The sequence below is a fragment of the Physcomitrium patens genome, chromosome 10, assembly GCF_059467195.1.
Source record: "Physcomitrium patens ecotype Gransden chromosome 10, ASM5946719v1, whole genome shotgun sequence".
Taxonomy (NCBI): Eukaryota; Viridiplantae; Streptophyta; class Bryopsida; order Funariales; family Funariaceae; genus Physcomitrium; species Physcomitrium patens.
Genome location: NC_143419.1, coordinates 14,914,179 through 14,929,576, shown reverse-complemented (window position 1 = coordinate 14,929,576; position 15,398 = coordinate 14,914,179). Strand labels below are relative to the sequence as shown.

Below are 15,398 nucleotides of genomic sequence, written 5' to 3'. Positions count from 1 at the left end.
AAGTTGACATCCTATTACCGATGTCGACAAATATATTTACATCGTAAAAATTCAGCGTTTGTTTAAAGTTACTCGTGACTTTTACTTTTTGCAATGCTAATCTTCCTGAAAAGTTGCTTGCTTTTTTAAATAAGATTTTTAGGATGACTAATTATATCTTTCATTATTCTTTTCAATCCAGTTTCAACCATTTTACTATTTCACTGAAACCTTGAGTTGTTTTCAAATACTTCAAAATTAGTTACATGTTTAGGTAAAACAATGTTTTACGAGCACTAGTACTTCAAGGCACTGAGATACTATTTAAAAATAAAATATACCACAATGCAAACTTAACTTTAATTTAATTATTCTTTGATTAATTTGTGGGATCATAAATTCAAATCATCAAGTAGTGATTATTAGTTGATTTTACAATTTTAAAGTTGAATACTGTTTTTTTTCCTTTAATTTTGTTGAGATAGATTTTAAGTTTTATTTATGCAAATTTTATGTACTTACTACTTCCAAAATATTAAAGACGATTAATACTATATCTACTAAATAAATCTTTAAATTATTTTTTGAAACTTAAATACATACTTTCATCAAGGATTTCCATACTTTGGATTTCATCTAGTTGGTAATTTTTTTGGGCTAAACATTTATTTTTGGAAAAAAATAACAATCTCTCACTTTATTGAATTAAAACACATGTGTCTTAATTTTTTTTAAACTCATTTATATGTTTATTAAGTACAAATTTGAAAAATCATAAATTTATTAATACTTTTGAGATATTTAAGACATATTAAAAGATGATAATATAATCTAAAATTACAAGTTATATTAACCGTGTGTCACAAATTCTAAGAAAATAATTGCATTTAACAATGTTTTATAGTAGGATTTATTCTATGCTTGATGACTGTGTATGTCATGCATTTTCTTGAAGATTTAATAATCACAAGTATAAATAGGATTTGTTACCTCTTTATAAAAATAAAAAAGTTATAAAACTATTTTTGATTTGTTACCATCAAATAGTTAAATATCTTAATTCAAAATTTAATTGTATGAAGCATAATTTATAGTCTTATTCTCTAATATTTTTCATAAATAACTATACATAGTTTCCTCATATTTAAAAGACAATGTTATGTTATTAAAAAATAGAATATAAGTTATTAAAATGCATAATTTTATTACTACAATAATTATATTAAATAGTTCTGCACATTAAATTTTATAAAAAATTATGGTTATTGGAATTACAATAAAAATTTCACTTTGAGATCATTTGGTTTAAACATGAATAATTATTCTATAAATTAAAAAATTCAACACAAATATATTATTGAAATGAAATTATCTGCAACAAAAAATACTGATCAAAATATTCTTCATAAAGATGACTTTGACAACTTTATATATTCATAGATAAGTAATATTCTAGATCTTGAATTTTTTTTCAAAAAACTAAAAAAACACTAATCAAATCTATTCAACAACATTAAATAGAAATTATGATATTAGTATTGTGCGTAAAAAACTGCAATGACCATGATAATTTCTATGCAAAAAAAAAAAAAAAAAAAAAAAAAAGAAAGAAAGAAAGAAAGAAAGAGTTAGATACAAATCAGCATTAGAAATTTAGTTTTTAAAATTAAATTTATATTCTTCAATTCCACAATGAGGAGAATCTTTATACTTGATAGTTTTGTTTTCAAACTGAAACGTAGTTAAATACAAAAGAATTAGCATCTTCAACATTTCTGCAACAACATTGCAATGCGTAACCAGGAGGCTTCAGAAACATATTGTTTGCATTAGTTTTGAGTCCACTTTGGTGGTTAAATAAGATAAAATAAAACCAATCTACGACCGTAGTTGACATATTAATGTGGTGCATGTGTGTGAATGTATGTGCGTATATATCACACCGACTGATAAGTTAGAAGGATTGTGGGCGTCGATGTCTGGTTCCCGAATCCTCGCTTTCGACATACATTTGAACCGTGTTGCCCCCGATTGTCGGTTCCAGCAACGATTACTTCATGTGCTGGTGACCCGCCTGACAGATTAGCGACTTTTGGCAGCAGCTTTGTGGGGTCCCAGATTGAAAAAGAGCATGGTGACAGTCTCAAGGTTCAACAGCGGCACTGAAGGGACTCATCATTTCCTCTCCGCGCTGAACTAGCTGTTGCTGAATCTGCAGTCACGGCCTGTCAATTAACTGGGTTCAATCAAGGACATCTCTCGTCTTGGCTGCATTGCCATTGCAGGTGATTACTGCACTGGTGTGCTCGCTGCGACACCTCCTAAACCCCATGCGATGAGCCTCATGTCTGAGCTTGTGTTAGATGGAGTGAAGAAAGTCTCGGCGTGCAGGCAGTTCTAGTGTGGTGGAACAAGCCGCAACGGGAGACAATGGGCCACCTGCAGGAGTCGATTGTGAGCCGACCTCGCGCGGTCTGTAATAGAAGCACTGCATTCACAGGGACTCCCAGTACATTGTCAGAAGCGATATGGATCTACTTCACAACTTGGTACACGCCTGCTGCGTTGTGGACCATCACGGCGACGGTGGTGCGTGACCAGCGCAACGTGATTCTTGTCTATGATCAGACACAGCGATATGGATCCTAATCGCAAGGATTGCTCACATGCATCTTTACATCCGGTGGGTTCCAGAGCACGGTCTCTGTTCAGATGTAGAAGGGTAAGCCTAAGATGGGCCTGCTAAAGAACACACATGCTCACAAGAAAATCGGTTTGAGTTAGAAATATCCACCGCAAATTGAATGGTTCTGATGATGTTAGCAACATGACGTGTTGATTCATTCTGATCCTTCATATAAGTGGTATTGAAGGAGTAAAACGGGTTTTAAAATAGACTTTCAAATCCTACCATAAATGGAAATGTAAAATTCTCTCGAAGATTCGACTTTTTACAAAGTGAAGAATAAGATAGTTTTGTGGAGGATCCTCGGGAATTGTCCTTGGATGGAACTAGCGCCAAAACCACATTTCAGAGTAAAATATACTTTACAGGTTTGCATGTAACCATCAACTTTGAAACCTTGGACAGTTTTGGTATAAAAGTATCGGGAGAACACAAATCCATTGGAGAGCATCAAATTACATAAGAAAATTTCAAAAACTATTTTTCAAGCCATCCCTTGCACAATAAATGTTGTCAAGGAATACTCAAAAAAGGTCTCGAAAAGTCCTTACCATGATGGTGTGTACTTCCGTTCCAAAATATTTCAGATTTTTGTGATTACAAAAAAAAAATTATTTTAAGAATTTAGTTCTTAATATAAATTCTCATATTTTGTGTAAGAAAAAGGATTTAATTATGTTCACTATAGAACATCTATGTATATATGAGAATATATATATGTCTTTTTCTGTTCAGTGGAATTAGAAACAGCTTATACTTGTAGCAGTGCTACGTTTTTTCTGAAACACCTCGAGCAAATAAAATGTCATTTACCATTATACTACTACTTTATGCAATCCACATAATAAGATTAATCATGTCTATTATCTCATGTTTGTGGGTTATTACAATATTTCTGGTTTTTTCTCTATTCTTCAAGTACTTATTTCAGTTATCCAATTTGTCCCTTTTATTCTACACAATATAAATTTTCTTGCCTTAATTCTTTTAGAAGCTTATTTCTTAAGAATTCAAATGAATTTCACACAATTGTTACAGCAAGGATTCCCACAGCCTTGTTTTTGTATTGATAATTGCTAAATTTTGACCCAACTCAACAGAAGATTCAAGGGGTACCAAATAAAATAAATGGTAATTCCTTATTCTTTTGAAAGATGTATTTGAAAACAAGATCTACACAAGTGGAACCAAACTTCTATTGCTTCAAAACTATTATAATTACAATTGCTTGAGCAATACTTTAGTATGAGAAACCCAATGGGGATCTTCTGTAACAAGCTGCATGTTTAAAACACATATCAAGCATTTAATTTTCTACTTTAAAAAGAATGAAACAGGTAGAAGTGCCCCAACTTTGGTGAAGCATGTGAAGTCATATTGCTTGACATGTAGCTCAATATGGGATTGCCATCTAATTCAACTGAAGGATCAACATCCTCATGAGTACACAATTGCCAATTTTATCATTCACAAATAGGAGAAAAATTCCTTTTTATTCGAATACAACACCATGATTTGACTATAAAGAAGGGGCCTATGTCATCTAACTTGTTGGGCATTGCACCACCACATGGGCAGCCTATGCTGCACAAGGGAAGATACGTAGGAAATAACTCAGTAAAGCATGTTGAAAGGGCTACAGAGAAATCAGAGGATCAAATTTGTTGTAAATAAAAGTTTCTGCTTGAAAATTGTGTGAATAAATGTTTTAAAAACTTATTTGATCAACAATTTTGCTTAATATTCATGTGTTTACAACCAATGAATGAAATAAACAAGAATAAGAACAAGAAGAAAAATAACAAACCATGAAACATGGTCAAGAAAATCATCAATTTTTATTTTTTTGAGATGTCAATATGAGTTTCAAAATTTGCTTTCCATACAAAATGTTAAATCACAAATAACAGATGTTTACAGTTAAAGTGAGTACCCAAAATTACAAAGATTTTTCATTGAATCTTGTGATGTTTGATAAAAATCAAAATCAAACCTTTCTTGAAGAATCACATGTTGATTAATATGCTCATTTCATGTGTGCCATACATACATACATACATACATACATACATATGTATACATGTACATATAAATATAGTATATATTTGTTTTTGAAAGCTTCTAGAGTTCATTTACAATAAAGAGGGTCAATCATGCAACTTGTAATCATTGCAACACTATTGAGGTGGGTTTTGGTCATCATAGGTGGGAGCACCAAGAATAAACTGCAAACCCAATACAACCATACATGTAAATAAGATCTACAGTTTTTAGTTTATTTTATTTTTTACAAATCCAAAAATAGTTGCATCTTTGAACTGGTGGTTTCCTTTGTGCAGGTATTCAATGGTGTGGACCCAAAACACCACCACTAGGAGTACTAGAAGGAGACTCAATTGCAAGCTATTTTGGAGAAAACCTTCATCATACATAGCACAATGCAAAACAATGATGGAATTGTCACCTGGCACAGCATTTCATTGAAGTAGCTGACTGGTGCAGGCCAGAATAGAAAGACTATTGGAAAAAGGACAAAATGGACCCAGCTGGAGAAAGAGCTGGTACTAATACACAAGCATTTCAGTGGCACTTCATCAACAACAAACCACCACTTTTCAATACTAAAATAATAACGGTTTATCGCAACAGTGTGAACTCGTGAAGTGATGAGGAACATCTTTTTAATCAGATGTCAGATCTCATATCAGATGCACAACCTTCACCAATCTCAAGAAGGATATTGATACAATCTAGTTGGCTCAGATCACCTAAATCACGAAAAATGTTCTGAGTTGGCAGGATCCAGAGGCGTACCATAATGGAGAAGCGAATGAAGACAAACTGACATCTTACCTCTCGCGAGGAGTAAATGAAGGGTGTGAACTTGAATGAGGTGTTGGAACTAGCAAGTTTTTATGGCGTAGAGAAGCGGGAGTCTTTCTTAATTGCAAGGCAGGCGGGTCATGTGGAGGCAGAGGAACAAATCACAGGTGTACTCCACCATTGAGGAATGGTCCTCAAAGAGTGGAGAGCTGTCATTATGTAACATTCTCTATTTGTACTTGCTTATGATTCAATTCATCCCGTTATCTAGCCAAATCAGATTGACTAGCCAATTAGAATGCGCAAGCCCTGAAGTCCTACCTGTTTACACTGCAGAATTTCGACCCCGAGATTGGAGCTAAGGCTTCCACAGAACACACCACTCAGGATTCGTTTGGGTGTCCAACACCAATACGGTTTGGAGCAGGTTTGGAACGACAGGTACACCACAGCAGCTTGAAATTGGACTTCCAATCAAACTTCCAGACTACGTCCACAGCAAATTCTTAGTTTCTTGGCTCTTCAGGAGCTTCAAAAAGCGAAAGTCTTCGTCAACGAAATGTTGTCGGCTGTCAAGGAAGAAAGGCTAAGACAAGTGGGAGTTTGGAGAGGGCGTCACAAGGTTTACTTACCAACCGTGACATCGATGAAGACCTTCGCGTACCTCGGCTAGCACACGTAGGACTCTGGCTGCTGAGCTGACACTATTGGTTATGCAGTTCGACTTCAAGGCGACATCTAAGCCCAAATACTAAAGAACTTTTACTACTTAGTTGATACCGTGAGTCTTGAATTCCTGCCCTAACAAACGACCAAAAGATTGATAATTGATGAGTGGTACTTGTGATAATACCAATCGCGTTGGGTCCAGCTGAAAACAGGCTGTGACAAAGGTTGTGACAAGGTTACTTGGCTGCTCACATGCAAGTATCCAAGGCTGCGAAGCAATACACATGAAAGTTCTTGTCTGAAAGAATACGGCAGCATAATTATTACACACTACATCGAACAGGGAGGCTTAAACGTGTAGCAACATGTTCAGAAACACAACAGAGTCCTGATATATAGAAGCAATATTCTCAGGAACTTAAAGACACAACAGTTGGTGCATTTGCACCTCATCTAGTCCAAAAGTTTGATTTTCACGAACATAATTATTTTTCCAATCAACGAGAATACAGAACAATTTATTTCACAGAAGAATGGAAAAAACATTGGCCTTTAGATCACACTCCGTACTGTTTTAGACCCGCAAATTTCTGTTCAGAAAATTACAGGAACAGCTGGTACAGTGAGGGTAGTTGGGAGTGAGTATTACTATGAAAAGCGAAGGACACAGTTATCATCGCAGTCCAAAAATACAACTGCATGTAAGAAAATGCTTAGCTATACTATTGAAAAAACATACATATCTCCATAGTTGCAAACATCTAATAAAAAACCAGCAGTAATCGACAGTCTTCAAGTTCTCTTACAGTAAGCCACGGCAGCATACAAAATTGTCAAGTGAGGGTGTATTTGGTACGTCAGGATCAAACCTCAATTCTGAGACACGTCAGAAAGCTGCTCCTCACACAAACCCTATCGACAAGAATGTCAATCAGGCATTCCAACTCACCAAGAAAACAAGGTATTGTGCTGGACAGCACTGCAACAACAGAATCAGTGTAACTCTTGAGGACAGTAGCAAATTGGCAAGGCTTGCGTATAGGTTTCTGCAATCAAGAAAGCACAACTACCATGAACAACTATCGACAAAAACCACCTCCCATCTGCTATGAATATCTCCTATCACACCAAACTCATAGTCTCTTGATGTAGTAACTTGAGATGCAATTTTTAAAAATTGTTACCAGAAAATTCCTAATGTTTTGCTGGAAGTGTTACACTAGTAATGTTCTGCATTGGTCAATGTCAGAAGTTCACATCATAGCAACCTCTAAAGACGTGTTTCATTGAACTTGTAAAAACAAGCAAATGTAACACACATGCTACAAATTTACTTCTCGTGGATAAGTATGCCCTTCAATACGTTCATATCTAGCATCATTTAGCCGACTGGACTGAATGTAAAGGCTTCAAACCCGAATGCTGGTTTAAAACTATTACGCAACGGACTTCGGAGCTACGCGGTACCGAATTGCATTCCAGGCAATTGCAACCAAGAATACCGTGTAATTCAAATAAGTACGCAAACTGATTATTCCAACGGCTCTACAGTCGATCATAAGAGAAAAACAGAGCTCCTACAGAAAGCCAGTATTCACGGTACACTTAGAGAGGACCAGACCAACGAGGTTAATGATATTGTGCGATGTCGCACTTGGTTGTCGGGTACATTCAACACAGTAGAAACTCTTGAAGGAATTCCGTCAGAGTTACCCGTGAGTTATCCAATGAAACTTTAAAAATCTTGAACTTTCTGAGCATTAACTCAGTCCAAAAACATCGGCTCAGAGCTTAAAAAAGCAGGGAATGCAATGAATACAAACCAAGAGCATGTTTAGAATCACAGTTTGTAAGATTGATTACCTGATAAAGCTCGAATGCAGAGAAACTTGTGGATATTCAGCTTCATCAGGAGTAGAATGTATGCCAAAGCACGACAAAAAGTTATATTAGTACGAGCAACAACCCACGGCAACAAATGTAAGCTGCGCTTCGTTACACAGGATATCGTTAAAGAGTTTGGATATTTATTCACCAGAGCCAGACGAATCGTAAGATGCACGAGCTCTGGTAAAATACTGCTGCACTTGCTAAGCATTCACTACTGTAAGCACGTTTGTCTGTATTAGCATTCTTGCTTTTGTATCAAACAACAAAACCTGATTCTTATCGTAAGATGCATTGCATTCTTACTACGAAACGCTACCCTGCAAACAATTTGATTCACTTAATAAAAGTGGTAGAACTGGTTCTTGATTGTACCGATTTCATGTAGCTCTCTGTAGGCTACATGTGAAGAGCTTGAAACTCACCAAGGGTACAATGGAACCACAAAGCACTTTATGAACTAGCATTAAACGATGAAGAGAGAAACCGTCAAACACAATACCCCTAGCTAACACCATACCACAATACAATCTAAAAAAAATTCATAGCTCATTCTTGTGAAGGGTCGAACTTCTAGCACACATATCGTCTTGCTACATCCTCCATTAAATTTCTGGCTCCAAAGTTGTCAGGAAATTTCAACAAATCGCCATGAACACCTTATTTAATTTCCGTAAAATCCTAGTGTCATCGAGCACAGTACCATATGTCAATCTTACAGTTAGGAACTTCTTAAACCGAATGGGTTCTGCATGAGTTATTGTTTTAGAGGATCAGTGCAGACTGGTCTCTCCCTCTCTCTCTCTCTCTCGAAAACGTAAAAGATGCTGTGTAGGATCCAAATGCAGAATGCTCCACTGATTCCAACTTTGTTCCGACACCACATCATCTGCTAAGATCACAGCAGCGCGTAACCCTGGTTAGTTCACACCGATCACATGCGCATATTACCGTTTAATTCTAGTCGATGCTATCACTAAATGGATACAATTTCCACACATGTTAGGGGTAGAGTGAGTACACCCTACAAGTTGAGGACAAGCAAGATTGTGCGTCTGCATAAGGAAATTATCTGGTTACTGAAACTCGCTACCAGTTCACTGACAAGTTTTCTTGCCAATATTTTTGCACACCTAGCACCACACAGCTCAAAGAATCAAAACACAAAAGAAGATATATCTGCAGCCGAACTTGCAAGATCTGCACGTACATTACAAATGGTTGCTCAAGTCAAATATGCGCAATGGAATCAGCATCGAACCTTAGGGCTACAAAAAAAAAGGGGGGGGTTGGACTACAGTATAAAAGAGAATTCAAATACATATCTGTGAAGTGCTCTCTCAGCATTGCATGACAGGTTTGGTTTGAAAAGATGATCCACACCTGCACATTTCCACACCGCTAAGTAGTTGTACCTACTCATCATGAAAACTTCGATATCACATGAGGCGGTCCTATACGGCTCCATCAAACATCAGCACAAGAAGCTGAATGGTGCACCAAACTGGTATGGGCGGTAATTTACAAGATTTTTCGCATCTCACGCAAATTCGACTGGACTATCAACCGTCCACTCAGCGAGCATTGTCTAAGCAGTCGTTCTCCAGCCATGTACGCGAGAAAGTGTGATTGAACAAGTCGCCAGTTATCGAATCAGGTGCACCAAAGCCAACTTCAGCGGCGGCGGCTTCAGAAGTAGCTGAGAGAAATCCAGCGATGCTCCACAGCAGCGAACGTGGTTACCACATCAGCCCAACGATTATTGTATGGTTGATTGTGTGAGTTAGTATTTAGAGTGTAATAACGATCATTTCACCGGATTTTCCACCTCAAGTGAAAGGAACTAACATCAAGTGCAGTTTAAGTACGTGTACAGATGTGCCCTAGTGCAAGAACCTCCTCACACGGCTGCACCAAAATGCTTTATCTTTTCATTTGTTTCCAATGATTCTTAACAAAAACCTACTTAACAGTGTTCTAAGAGCTTCGCAGAACAGACTGTAGGCAAGAAGTTGGACTGAAAGAAATGAAGCCCATGTGCGTAATGTTTGTGTGTTTGAAAGGCCGTCTTCACGAACACCATCGAAATGAATCTGATTTTGACGATCTCGACACGCTCCTAGAGGACCTTTGAACTCAAACTTGAGTTATTAAATCGAAGTTGGAATCGTTTATAATCTGAGTCACGGCACTTTCCATCGAAATGCAAAGCATTAAAACCTAATACTTTGAGGACCGGACAACATCCTGAAGAGGATGGTAAATGACTGTTAACATGAAAATAAGTGCTGAGAGTCAACGACACGGATGAACGACGTCTAAATACCAGAGCGCCTGTTGTAACCTCTGCATCGCTGAAGTCGTAGAGAATGTGGACAACTGACGAAGTCACTGCATTCGTAAACCGAAGCGGTGGGGTTACGATACAACATCTACTTGAAGATGCTTGGCTTAAAGAGTATGGGGGCTCGCCAAACTTCAGCGCTAAGTTGAGATGAGGTTCAGTAATCAGTCGCCTGTGACTAATGCAATACTTCATCATCCGCAATGGCAGCACATCCAGGTAGGGACTGGAAAAGAGAGAGCACAGCCCAACATCAAATTCCCAATGGATCACAGGAAGTATTCTTTCAGCAAAAGTAACGGGGCTGTGCTCTCTCTCTTCGAATCCTGGCTTGGATGTAGTAAAGCTGAAATGATGTACTAAGCCGGATCATGATGTGACTGAGGCAACACAGTTCTTGCATCACCGTCCGAGGCTTGAATTAAGCCAGCGGTCTTCTGGGTGCCCTTGATGCTTCCAACGCCCAGGTTGAAACAAGAAGAGGAAGATTACAGCCGATTCCAAATGAACAGTAGCTGCCGGGCTGTGCACTCTCTCTCTCTCTCTCTCTCTCTCTTCTGATCCCAACTTAAGTGAGAAATTCTCAAGAGGCTAGCCAAGATGAGCTGACCGAGCAGGTCACATGAGATGGCTTGAAAACTGCTTCAAATGTACTTGACTCGATGTAGCGATACTCGAACTACAGACAAGATCGCGAGAATAATAGTAAACGGAGTACACTGAGTACACTATGTTCAACAGTCAACAGAAATAGGTAGTGCATAAAAGGATCAATTTATTTTCCAACTTCTACTGTGGTATTCGTTGGGGGATTGATGGTAGAGAAGGACATACAACAGACTGAAGCGATTCTTGACACCGCACACTTGCAAAAAGTATTTCCGATGCTCAGCAGCAACTCCGTTTGTAAAGAACTCAGTCGCCTGCTTCAAAAGTCAAAGGAAAGAAGTAAAAGAGTCTTGCGTCTCCCTACTTAAATGCAATTCATGAGACTTCAGAGTGCAGCAGGGAGAGACATCCACAAAAGGAGCAACAGCACTAGCAACTCCGCGTTCGACAAAAACGTTCGACTAACGATTTTTTCAAAATTCTTGGCCACGGGTTCTCTAACCAGACTGCAGATTGTTCAGCCTTGAGACAAAGCTGAGAAATGTAAGGTAAGGTGGGAAGCACAAGAATTCTAGATTGCGGGTAATTTTCCGTCCAGCCCTGTGCACATTGCCGTCCACCTTGACGCTGTAAAAAAATTAAGATTCGTCTGCCTGCCAGCATCCAACGCATGTGCTTCGGACGCTAGCTAGCCTGACGCTCCGCATCTGCCCCGAACCGCAGAATGACATTGACCATCCGGGGACCAGCCTCATCACCACATACTAAAAGATCAGCTCCAGATCTCCTCCTCAACCCGACCGCACCCCAATACCGACCGATCGCAACAAGAATCGCACCGCGGGAGAAGGGAAAAAAAAAGTGCCAGTCTCATGTCAGACGGGAAGGCAAGCGATGCAGCAGGCAGGGCTAAGCACTCTGGAGGTGGGAGGAAAACTGCAAGATAAGTTGGGATAAAGGAGCTAGTGTCGCGGGTCAGAGTGCCGTTCCCGGCGTGTCAGAGAAGGACTGAGCAGAGGGAGGGCAGACCAAACAATACGATGGTGCGGGCTGAAGAAAGACAATTCCACCTCCTACTTGCATGTGCACACACGGGGAAGGGAAGAGCTCGAAAAAACCAAGGTGAAGTGGGGGAGGTGGGGAGGGATTTCTTTTCTTCTGAGCTCCAGGTTATATAGCAACGGGTCTTGGTGTCCGCTGCCGGCAGTACCCGGTGAGTGCCAGTGGATCGAGCTGTGCCTTCGGACGTCGTCATGGGTAAGGGCGAGTTTCCAGGCTTCGCTTTCGACGTCAGCGTTGCCGTGCGATCTCGCTCTTCAGTCTCCCACCACAGCTAAAAAGAAGGCAGGCGAAAAGGTGGGTAAATCCCGAGGCTCCATTCCGCACGATCCATCCTCCCGCCTACCACCCCTGATCCGTCCCTTATTATCTGGGGCCATGACTTACCCAAATTCGATAAAAACCAATTCTACCTTTCCAGACATTCCTTGAATCAATAAATCAGCGGTTCATTCAGCTCTGCACTCCAGCTCTCTCACTCTCTCCTCTTCCGTTCTACTCCCCGTCTCCCACCCAGTTTCTTCCCAACCCCTCCCCCATCCTTTCTTATTCTTCCTCTTGTCATTCTTCAATGTTCAGCAATTATTTTAATCATTAGCCCAGGCTTCAACTAACTCAGCGCTTCTAATTTTGACATTCCCTAGCTTAATGAGGAGCTTATTCCCGGCGTTGCCTTCCACTGATGAGCTTTCTGTACTTCCACCCCACGCCACCCCAAGTTCGACCCATGACTCCCACTGGAAGCCTATAATTACAACCCCTCCAGTCAATCAATTTGGTGATGAGATAAGGTACCGCCCCTCTCATTACAAAATATTTAATATTCCGGAGAATGAACATCTCTGATCCCAATTTCGTCAGCAGGAGCCCCGATCTCTTTGCGTAGCTGGCATCCACGCTACTGGTGCTGGGTAGTCTAGGTGGATAACGAATTCGTGAGCTTAGATGAGACATCTCCAGTTCGCCCTCTTCGTATCCTCACTTGCACACACATAGCTTAAAATAGGGATTCTCTCGGTGCAGCCAGCTTAAAACGGTGCTCCCCTATGCCGAGGGGACTCTCAATAATCAGATTCTCTCGGTTTTTCTAACGCAGATGTACAGCTCCAGAGTACTGATACCCTAATGAAATCCACCCACCCACCCCTGCTCTGCGTTACTCCCACCAAGTAGTTGGGAAAACAATGCATTTCTTCGGCGAGAAGGATCACCTTGATCACTGGGACTACCTGAAGTCTTGAAAACCTTGAGTTGTAAGTGTGCTTTTGGGTGAATTTTGGTAAACACGGTACAAAAGGAGAAACATCCAAAGTGTCTGTGGTGTAAGCAACTCAGGGTTATCTTATGCCATCCATCGTGGAGGAGGAGGAGGAAGAAGAAGCAGCTTCAGCACACGAAATGTACTAGAACCAAAAGCAGCCGGACATGCTATCCATGCCTTTCTTGTAAGCTTGTTGAGATACTGGCTTTGGTGTGGACCCATTTCTTTCCAAATCAGATAGACCCACACTGCACATTTCTTTTGTCTTCGACAGAGCCATTCATAAAAATATGAATAAATAAACAAAAAAAAAAAAGGGTGGGGGGGGGTGCATACCCTTTTAAATGGGGCAATGAATACCTTGTGACCAAATGAAAGTAGCCCATGAATTTTGAATAAGAAGTCATGTAAAGTCACTGTTATTTTTTTATCTATAGAATAACAACACTTTTTGGTTGTGATTTTGGTTTTGATTTAATAAAATTTATTTATCTGACTTAATGTGATGACCAGATGCAAATCATCACTAGACAAAAATTTCCCCTCCCATTTCTATTTGAAGGAGGGGGCTGCGACGGGCAGAGTCCCCTGACCCATCATTCCAAAAAGCTGACGAAAGGGATTGCGGTCAGGACGGTCAGGGGCTGAGGGGCAGTTCGGTCAGGCCTAGAGTAAAGGAAGACACATGGGTGGATGCCCTTGCGCCAATCCGCAACTCACGTTGCGCCTGAGGCCCTTATTCTCTTGTCCCCTGCTTGGCCACCTGTACTTGCATCCACATCCCGGGCAGCCCCGCCCATTTATTTCATGATTTTGAAATTGTTATGTCAGCCTGGGAAGAATGTTCGGGTGAGTTCTGCTGAAGTTGACGGGCTCTCTCTCTCTCTATCTCGATATTCAGTTCCAGTAGCCACCCCAGCCGGGCCCTGTAGGCACACTCTGTGTATGCCCATATTGATACCCTGGCAGATATCCTGGGTTCAACACTGTCTTGTCCCGGGGGAATATTTTGCCCTGCCCTGCTTGGCCCCAGTATTTTCACCCGGGATCATGCCCAGGCGGATGTTTCCATCAACCACCCCCCCCCCCTTTTTTTTTTTTTTGCAGTGCCGTGCTGAGGATTACAAAGCTCCAGTAAGATTCCTAAGAATTATTTTAGAGCTCCCAGTCACAAATATTATGCTGTTGGATGTGGATTCCATTCCGGAGTCTACAAATCTTGGTTGGAATATGAAGTAGAGGTAAAAGGTTTCAGGAAGGCTCAGTTTCGCTTGATTTAGTTTTTCTCTGGTGACGTGATATTGTGCTGCAATGTACGTTGTCGTGGGATGAACTCCAGGAATTGTGGTGATACTTGTGCTTGCAACATTGTCACAATATATATAATTGTTGGTTGTTTGGTTTATAGATGTAAATCTTTGAGTAGCATGGTTAGCCAAGTGGCTTCTCGAGATGCATCTGCCAATGCACAATTTTATTGTTGTTTATTCTATTTGCAAGGGAATATACTTGGGGCCATCATTGCCAAACATAATACCGTAATGAGTCTGCCTCAGAAAGATTTTTATATTTTATGTGTTTGATATTGTTTTAAACAAATTCACACCCAGTACCATTTTCATTGTGCCCCTATCAGTGCATCTAAGTCAGGAGCTGGAGCCCATTCTTGTCCACTTTCAATGATGCTAACGTGGCTGGATGAGTGGATGGACAGATTCTTGAGCTGGAATTGTTCAGGCAGAGCTGCTGCCCTGAAGTTCTTACAAAATGTTAATAAAAAAAAATTTGCTTGATTTGAATGAACATTTAAACTGTTTCGCACACTTGTAATGTAAAACTTTATGCATGCATCTAGTTTTTGTATTTAGTTATTTTATATTCACATTTTCATTCGTATCTTTGTACTTTCTATTTACCGTTCTGAATGTGTTGTGTATTAAATTTTTATATTGAGCTTCAATTATGAGACTATAAAAATAAATAATAAAAAAATTTAAAATTTTAAAAATAAAAAAACCAAAAAATTTAAGAACTTGAATAATATGTAATATTGTGTGTATATATATATATATATATATATA

General features: G+C 39.5%; 1 long non-coding RNA gene across 3 annotated transcripts; it reads right to left on the bottom strand.

Moving 5' to 3' along the window:
- Positions 1–4,498: 4,498 nt before the first annotated feature.
- Positions 4,499–12,558, bottom strand: LOC149988302 (uncharacterized). Of its 3 annotated transcripts, XR_016505233.1 has the most exons (3): positions 11,223–12,530; positions 8,021–9,427; positions 4,499–7,203 (listed from the first exon to the last, which is right to left on the bottom strand). It is a non-coding gene; the product is annotated as an uncharacterized LOC149988302 (long non-coding RNA). The 3 variants fall into 3 exon arrangements; XR_016505234.1 differs by lacking the exon at positions 4,499–7,203 and having other exon boundaries at positions 7,769–9,427; positions 9,570–12,558; XR_016505235.1 differs by lacking the exon at positions 4,499–7,203 and having other exon boundaries at positions 7,769–11,067; positions 11,223–12,558.
- Between the last annotated feature and the right edge of the window lie 2,840 nt (positions 12,559–15,398).